The sequence below is a fragment of the Xiphias gladius genome, chromosome 1, assembly GCF_016859285.1.
Source record: "Xiphias gladius isolate SHS-SW01 ecotype Sanya breed wild chromosome 1, ASM1685928v1, whole genome shotgun sequence".
NCBI lineage: Eukaryota > Metazoa > Chordata > Actinopteri > Istiophoriformes > Xiphiidae > Xiphias > Xiphias gladius.
In genome coordinates, this window is record NC_053400.1 from 3,655,366 (window position 1) to 3,663,969 (window position 8,604).

An 8,604-nucleotide genomic window follows, 5' to 3' on the forward strand; every position below is an offset into this window, starting at 1 on the left:
TGGTCATAAGCCTGGCCTTTCGCACGCCAGACATACCGCCGTACTATATGTCCAAACAGTTCCAGTTTGGTTTCATCAGTCCATAGAACTGCTCCCAAAACTCTGTAGTCTTATCCAAATTCCTCCTGGAATATTCTAGTTGACTTTTGATGTTCCTTGTGGTCAAGAGTGGAGTGCGTCTTGGAGTCCGGCCATGGAGTCTTTGTTTGTTCAGTGCACATCTTATAGTTTCCAGTGAAGCACTTGTACTAGCCATCATCAGGTCATCCTCTAGGTGTCTTGCAGTCACACGGGGGTTTCTCTTAGATGTTCTAACTAAGTTGCTAAGGGCCCTTGATGAAATGTTGGGCTTTCTTCCACGGCCAGGCAGGTTTGCAGCTGTTCCGTTAGTTTTAAACTTCCTTATAATGCTCCCAATGGTGTCTCTTGGAATATTAATTTTTTTGGAAATCTTCTTATACCCAAGACCCTTCAGGTGTGATAAAATAATTTCCTCTCTCAGCTTTTGTGGAGGCTCCTTTGTCTTTCCCATGATTGCGACTCACCTTGAATACCTTCATGGGTGGGGTTTATATATGAATCACAGCTGAAGCAAATGAAGGATCATTATTCCCAAAGGCTTAATTATGTTAAGACAGCTTTGAAAACAACAATATTATATAGGGGCTGAATAATTGTGACATGGCTATCTTAACAAAATATACTGTTACACACAAATACTACATCATGCATTTTCTATTTTGATTTTATGTATCAATCAACTCATAAAGAAGTCATCTGAAGCAGAATCTTGCTCTTTGAGAAAACTTTAATTGATAAATCCTTAAAATCTGGGGGGGGGGTTGAATATTTCTGATTGCAACTGTATATATCTGTTAGGTACCCCTTTTTTTAAATTAAGTCTTTTTTTAAAAAGAAGTGTTTCATTGCTAAAGTTTTCTTTTTGCTGCATTTTGAAAACATGATGTGGGTGAATGATACATCTCTGCTTGCAGATATTTTTAGTATTTATATGTTGGTATAAGTTGGTTATCAGTTGTTAGCAGATTGGATGTGATATTAAGTTGTCACTACAGATTTGGAAGGTTCCACATGTATAATTTTTCCTCATTTTACAGACCTAGTAAAAGTTGACACTCCCTGAATTTTAAGTACATAATTCAGAATATCTTCAGAAATAAATGCAAATGAACCAATTGTGTATAACCAAAATATTTTAATAAAATGTCCAAAGTTACGGAACAAAAGAAAAAAAAGCAGAATTTACATGATCGTGCAATAATACAGACACAAAATGTACCCCTGACACAATTACTGGCACCCTTTATTAATATATGGTTGTAGAACCTTTGGCACCATTGACAGCCTCTAAACATTTCTTGTAGCCATCTAGAAGCTTCTTGCACCTGTCTGCTGGTAGTTTCTGCCACTCTTCCATTGCTATGTGTTCAAGCTCTTTAAGTTTGCAGGAGTCTTGTAATGGCAGATTTCGCTCTCTACAAAGGTTTTCAATAGGATTTAGGTCAGGACTCACTGCAGGCCAGTTTTAAACAGTCCATATTTTCCTTTTCAACCATTCTTACGTGCTGCTGGATTTATGCTTTGGGTCGTTGTCCTGCTGAAAGACCCAAGACCTTCCCCTCAAACCTAGTTTTCTGATACTGGGTAATACATTTTGCTCTAAAATGCCTTAGTAATCATCTGATTTCATCATTCCTTTGATACATTCAGTGCCTCCAGTACCAGAGCCAGCAAAAGCAGCCCCACAGCATCATAGGACCTCCACCATGTTTTGCTGTAGGTAGGGTGTTCTTTTCCTTATGGGCTTAATTTCGTGGCCTATAAACAAACTAATGCACGGCATTCCCAAAGAGCTCTACTTTGGTTTCATCTGTCCATAGAACATTATCCCAGAAAGACTTGGGCTTATCTATGAGAGTTTTTGCAAACATTAGTCTTGCCTTTTTGTGCCTGTCTTTCAATAGCGGAATCTTACTTGGCCTTTGTTCATGGAGCCCTACTTGGTTTAGTGTTTGGCGTACGTTACGGTCTGAAAACACCTGAAGCTCTTCAGATGTCTTCTGTAGTGGTTTTTCCACAATCTGCATCAATCTTCGCAGACTTCTCTCATTGAGTTTTTTCTTAGCACCACGTCCTGGAAGTGTCTTAATAGTTTTATGACTGAATTTTCTTGACAACATTACGAACTGATGAAACAGGTATTTCAAGATCTTTAGTGATTGCCTTGTAGCCTTTGGAATTGTTATGTTTTTTGATAATAGCATTTCTAATGCTCTCAGACAGCTCTCTTGCCTTTGCCATTGTAAAAAAGAAACTGGAAACAATCAGCCCCTCTTTTTGCATTAAAATTAATCCAGGTCATGTGAACACTGAATATTAAACACAGGTGACTCTTATTTTTTTGTTTTGTTGGAGGAACTAATTTAAATTCATCAAAAGCGTGCCAGTAATTGTGTCCGGTGGGAAATGTTATGTCTTTTTTATTTCACCATATGAAAGGTTTTTTGTTTTTGTTGTCGTTCAGTAACTTTGGATATTTTATTAAATATTATGATTGTACAAAATTGTTTCACTTGCATTTAATTCTGAAGATATTCTAAATTGTGTACTTTAAATTCAGGGGTGTCAGTTTTGACCAGGACTGTACCTATGGTATGTTCAACCTTGTCAACCATTTGAGACCTCCTAATAATCTGATAAGGATCATCTAGCCTTTGCAAGGTTCAACCCAGGAGCCACAGTCTTCTGAAGGACACACGTTTGTAGGCTGTATCCTCTAAAAGAGGCAGCCGCTCAAATGGAATTGTAGCAAAACCAGGAGTGTTATTTTCATTTAAGAATGTGAGTTTTGAAATTTTGCCTGGGTTTTGATGCTGGCCCAAAAGTAGTTTTAGTTATGTCTTTAATCCAGTTTATTTGACTATTACTACTTAAACCTCTGATGATACATTCTGAATCCTGAAATTCCAAATGCAGACCCCTCCCTTTGACTCACTAATAATTTTGATTTTGCAGCATTCCCAGATCTGAATGAAAATAAACACTGAAGGCTATTCAGTGATGTTGTCATGCCAGAATATTCTCCATTACATTTCAGTTCTGTTTCATGTTCCATACTGTCCATCTTTCTGTACCTGTTTCTGGTTTTGATATTATGCCATTTTGCAGCAGCAGTTTTGTATTGTGTGCGAATGAGTCTGTCACACTTTGGCTGCCTTCTCCAATCAGTTCCTCAGCAGACTATGGTCGTCACAGTCAGGGAAACACTTCATACATCGTCTTATGTGGCTATCAAGTCTTCCACACCATTAACTACTGAATGTACAGAATATGCAGATTTTCAAATGTAAAAAAACAAAGTGTGTGAATAAACTAATGTTTCTGGGTCAGCTGTTTGTTTTTGTTTTGTGTGTGTGATGGATATACAGTGAAAGGTTAATGGTGACAGAGATGACATAGGCTGTCCCTATTTTGACACTAGCTCTTTTTTTTAATAATAGATTTTCCTATTAGTAATAATAACAGTTAATAGCTCAGATCCGTGAACACAGTGACATCACCAAAAGTAAGTCAGAAGGGTGAAGAAACATGAGCAGTCAGATGATCAAACAAACTTATATGGAAGACAAAACGAAGGTAAAAGGGTAAAGTTATTGCCAAAACCATCCGTTGTAAAAATCCATTGGAGTTTACAGACCCACCTCCTGCTAACATCCCTTTGGTTACATTTTGTACTTGTGCACACAGTTTTCCCGTTAAATGAAGAATTATTGTCAATATTTCAGGTGTGCTCACTTTCTGTTTGTCCTCCAAATAAAGTGGTTTGGATCTTCTGCTTTTTTACAACCTTTCAGATCATGTTACTTCTCTTGTTTCTTGATCCACTGGACTTCGTTATAGCAACGTCACTGCTGTTGCAGTAGATGGGTCCACTCAGGTCTTAGTAACTGAGACCTGAGTTGGGTGTGTTCAAAATTACATTCAGTTTAATCATCTCTGGTAGGGTTAGATTCTGTTGCTGCAAGTCTCTGTGTCTATGCGCATGGATGGATTACCGATTGGGCCTACCAGGCACAGGTCCACAAAGACCACAAAGAGATGCAGAACAACCACAAAGTGACACAAAGGACTGCAAAGAGATGAAAAAAAGATCACAAAGAGACACAAAACCACTACAAAGAGATGCAAAATGAAGAGACACAAACAACTGCAAAAAGACCACAAAAAGTTGGAAAAAGACCTCAGAGAGGTGCAACACCAACACAGAGAGACACAAAACTACAGATAGGCAAAAAAAAAAAAAAAACACCAAGACATTTGTGGTTACTACACACAATATGGTCACATTGTTTTTTAGTTGATTGGGGTCTCTGAGTCTGGGGATCTTGCACCTACTCACTGTATGTAGGAGGTAAGGGGACCCATTGTCTTACAATTCATCCATGTCTACATGTCAGTGTGTAACACCTGAGTGGATATAAGCAGATTCTCTACTAGCTCTGATCTTATGGTATTTCATCATCATCAAGAAAAATGTGTTTCTTAATGTGCGAACTGTTAAGTGCAGGAATATGCATTCAAGTTATAATCCTAAATATTTTTAGTTGCTCAAACCCAATTTTAAATATGATTTATTTGGCGGCTTTTGTTCAGCAATAGCCATTTGATGTATTTACTGTATGCTCTGTAACTGCCTATATATAGTTTAATTGTTACCGGTGGAGACTGTTTTTCATTCATGGGATTCAAAATGGATATCTGGATATAGAGTTAAGCATTATTGTGTTGGACGACGTTGACTGTCATCTATTGTATACACATAAATGCATGTTTTAAACCCCACTTGAGATGAGGCATTTGACTATTTTCAAATACAAGTATACAATACAGTGCTAATTGAAAACAGAATGCAGTAATTTTTTCTGTATTGTCCTCCAAAATGTTTTATTTTCCACATTTGCAATGGTTTTACCAGGCAAACAACTATTTCAGAAAGACAGGTGGTTTCATAAATGAAATGTTTTTGTTGTCCATATCCATCATCCCATCCCAGTGTCTATTGACCAGCTATTGGTTGGTCAGTGAGTCACAATAGATCCAGCATGCTGATTAGCCAACACAGCCTCTGTAGAGGCTGTGTTAGCCTTCATTATTAAAATGTGTCATTTCCAGAGGTTTTGGATCAAATTGTTTGGTTTTGATTGCTAAAAAGTGGGCATGATTGAGTAAGTCTCTGGAGAACAGCAGTAATTTGGAGCTTTTACAAACCTTTGGCCTCCACCCGCATTCATAGATCAGGATCAACCACATTCTTTTAGAAATGTAGAGGTTTTTACTCATTTCCAAACACACACAACTCCATCCCATGACATCTGTACACTAACTGCCACAAGCAACCAGGTAATAGTCAAACTGTCTTTATATGGTTTGCAGGGTTAGCTGGTCACCCCTAATCACATTTGATTGGATAAACACTTCAAATGCAGGACAATTTTTCAGAGAAAAGAGAAGCCTTTTGATATAATACTCACACATACCAAATGTTAACTTAACAGTTAACATAGGGACACAATATTAGAACTTGGAAAATGTATTTGTTATTTCACTGTGTCTCTAAAGATTACAACTTCAGTAACTGAGGCCCTGACACTGCTCCCAAAGGCCCTGAAAAAGGATTTGTACTTGATGCAAGGGCTTAATGACAGTCCGTCTGTAAATACGTAAGTAGTAGGTTTTGATTTATAGTTCAGTGTCAGAGTCGAGCTGTTAACATCACCAACCGAATACTAGACAGATGCACATGATCAAGCATTATTGTGCTTTAATTATATCCCCCACAGTAACTGTTTACATGCTCTCATTTTCTTTGTGATACAGAATGACAGTGTCAAGGTTTATCTTGCTTGACTACTGAATAGTTCTTTCATTCACTGTTATGGAGAGTAGCATTAGCAGTAAGAAGAAGGTTTGTGGTGAAGATGGCTTCATTAAATACATGTTTAAAAAAGTATCATATTACTGAGCTGCTTCAATTTGCTTGATCTTGGCTTCAAAATCAAAAGTCTGTGCCGACATCAGAAATCTGGAGGAGAAAACACAGGCAGCTCAAACTGAACAATCCCAATCTCCATGTGACATCTCTGTAGCCGCCATGGCCCTGACCTGGAGTTACAGTGTTGAGGAGGTGCACATTAGCTGCAGCGTAGCTATGGCATACGTACAGCAGCTAACCCTTTGTCACACATAAGTATACTATAAATCCCCCTTTAATCCCGAAGTTCTGTCAGTAGTTGACCATCCCCTTCAACCTCTCTGTGTGGTGTAAGAGGAAAAAATGGTAATTTCTCATATTGGGGATCATTAGATTATCATTAACAATATAAAAAATAATTTCGGTTTTATTACATATCAAATATGGAAATATTTTGGGGCTATTTGAGTGGGATATGGAAAATATTCAGGCAATACTTTCTTCCTCCTGTGTTGAAAGTAAGTAATCATCTGATTATAATCACCGCCGAGCTTGATCAGGTCATTCCACTCGCACTGGCACAGTACCAGGGTGTTACCTTTCAGAGGATAGCTTTGCATGAGTGTGCCTGCTTAACTGCCCCCACACCCCCACCCCCACAAAAAATATGAAAGCAACAGAAAATTCTGCAAATGGCACTTTGTCAAGCATCTCTGCTGAGGCATTTTCTCTCTTCTTTCCTTATTTCCCCTTTCTCTATTTTCCTCTGGAATGCTGTTTTAAAAGAAGTGGTTTCTGCTTTCACCTCCATTTGTTCTCAGCATTACTCAGTTAAACCCTGCACTGAGCTGAGGTGACCTAATAGTGGCTGTGATATACTTCTATCTTACTTTACCAAACATAGGGTGCTATCGTTGACGAGATCACTGGTAGCATTACATGATAAAACAATGCCATCCCTCTGTGGGCCAGCAAGCCTTTAGACAGTAGGAACAATAGCAGCTTTGTCTGTACAGCCCTGTCTGCTATCTAAATGGTTCTTCCTCTCATATCTGATACAGCACCTCCATACTGACCCACCTAAATCAAATATGTGCATATATTACTTATGTTGGGCTTGTGCAAAAAAAAAAAAAAAGAATTCATGCAACTCTATTAGATTCGCTGTTGTGAGAGAAGGAGCTCTTTTCTCCAGGCCACATCAGAATAATACACTCTGGCAATGTTTTTCTATTGTATTAGAAGAGAACAGACTTCTTGGTATAATTGTCAAGGTGTAAAACCGATAATCTTTCCCAGATTTTACAGTGACCACATGTGAAGAGTGACGAACCCACACTAAATTATCACCCCCCCCAACTTGAGCATCTTTTAGCTCTTTTAGCCCATAGTGTATATTTTGCCGCCCTCAAGCTTCACTCTCATCAATCTTGTTTCCAGCAGCAGCAAGCAGCTGTTTTCAGGGAAAAAGCTCTGATAAACCTATTTTGCACTCCATGCCCAGCACCAAACAGCAGATGTGACTACCTGAAGAACATATTGCCCCTTTCTGCCACAAGAAGTAATGTAACTAATGTAACTGCTTTTGTTTTCACTGTTCTCCGCCCCCCTCTGAGGACAAGTTTATGAACTACATTTGGGCACTGCTCAGTAGTTAATACTAGATCCAAGTTCCAGGTACGTTCAAGGGCTGGTGGCAGGGCTGTCAATCCTGATTGGCATCACCACACAACACGGAACACGCCAATTAAAAACGTCGAGTGTCTGGCAGAAAATGGGGAAACAACAAACAATGAAAACAATTATAGAAAAAAAAAGAGATCACAGTGCTGCAGTGGAGCAGAGTGAGAAACTACAAACTGGTTAGACATGCTGGATGCCATTTTGGGCCATAGACTGACTTTTATAGCCCCCAACAGTGATCTAGTTTCAGAGGTAACGTGAAAGATAATGCAAAAAACTTATCAGGGCTACTCCTTTACTATTGTCTGTCCCACAACCACTCACGTTAATCACTCACCAAACACCAAACAAGTACTCTTCTACACCACTGCAGCAATATAAACCACTGGATGTCAATGACTTTCAGCTGCTGTTTTCAGCCTTTTCTGCTGCCCCAAAGTGGCCGAAACATATATTAATGCAGATTAACTAATAAATTGTTTTCTTTTGTTGTCAAGTGGCCAAAAAATTGGTTTTCAACTTGCCCTTGCTTGAGTTTTAATTGTAATTAGTGTAATTCCAAGCTTCAGGAGAAGTACCACACAGATATTCGGTGGGATCTGAAACCAGGAGGGTCAGAAATCCTGAGATTTGTTATGTTGCTGTTCTATGGATCTATGCAGGGAAAAAAACCTACCATTTTGATTTGCTTCTGCTTCTCTGAATCTGTCTGAATGCTGAAAGGACCCTTTTGCTCTGATTCTTTTAGAGAATATCTAGCTACTTTAAGACTCATAAACACATACAGTATTCAAACAAGATCTAGTTGCTTAATTTGGAAATTTACTGTCACTGTACGTTACTGTTGCGGGATGAATGAAACATATTTGTCCTCCAGGAAATGAGAAGGCATTCCAGGAGCTGACATTGGCTCATTTCCACTAGGTTTT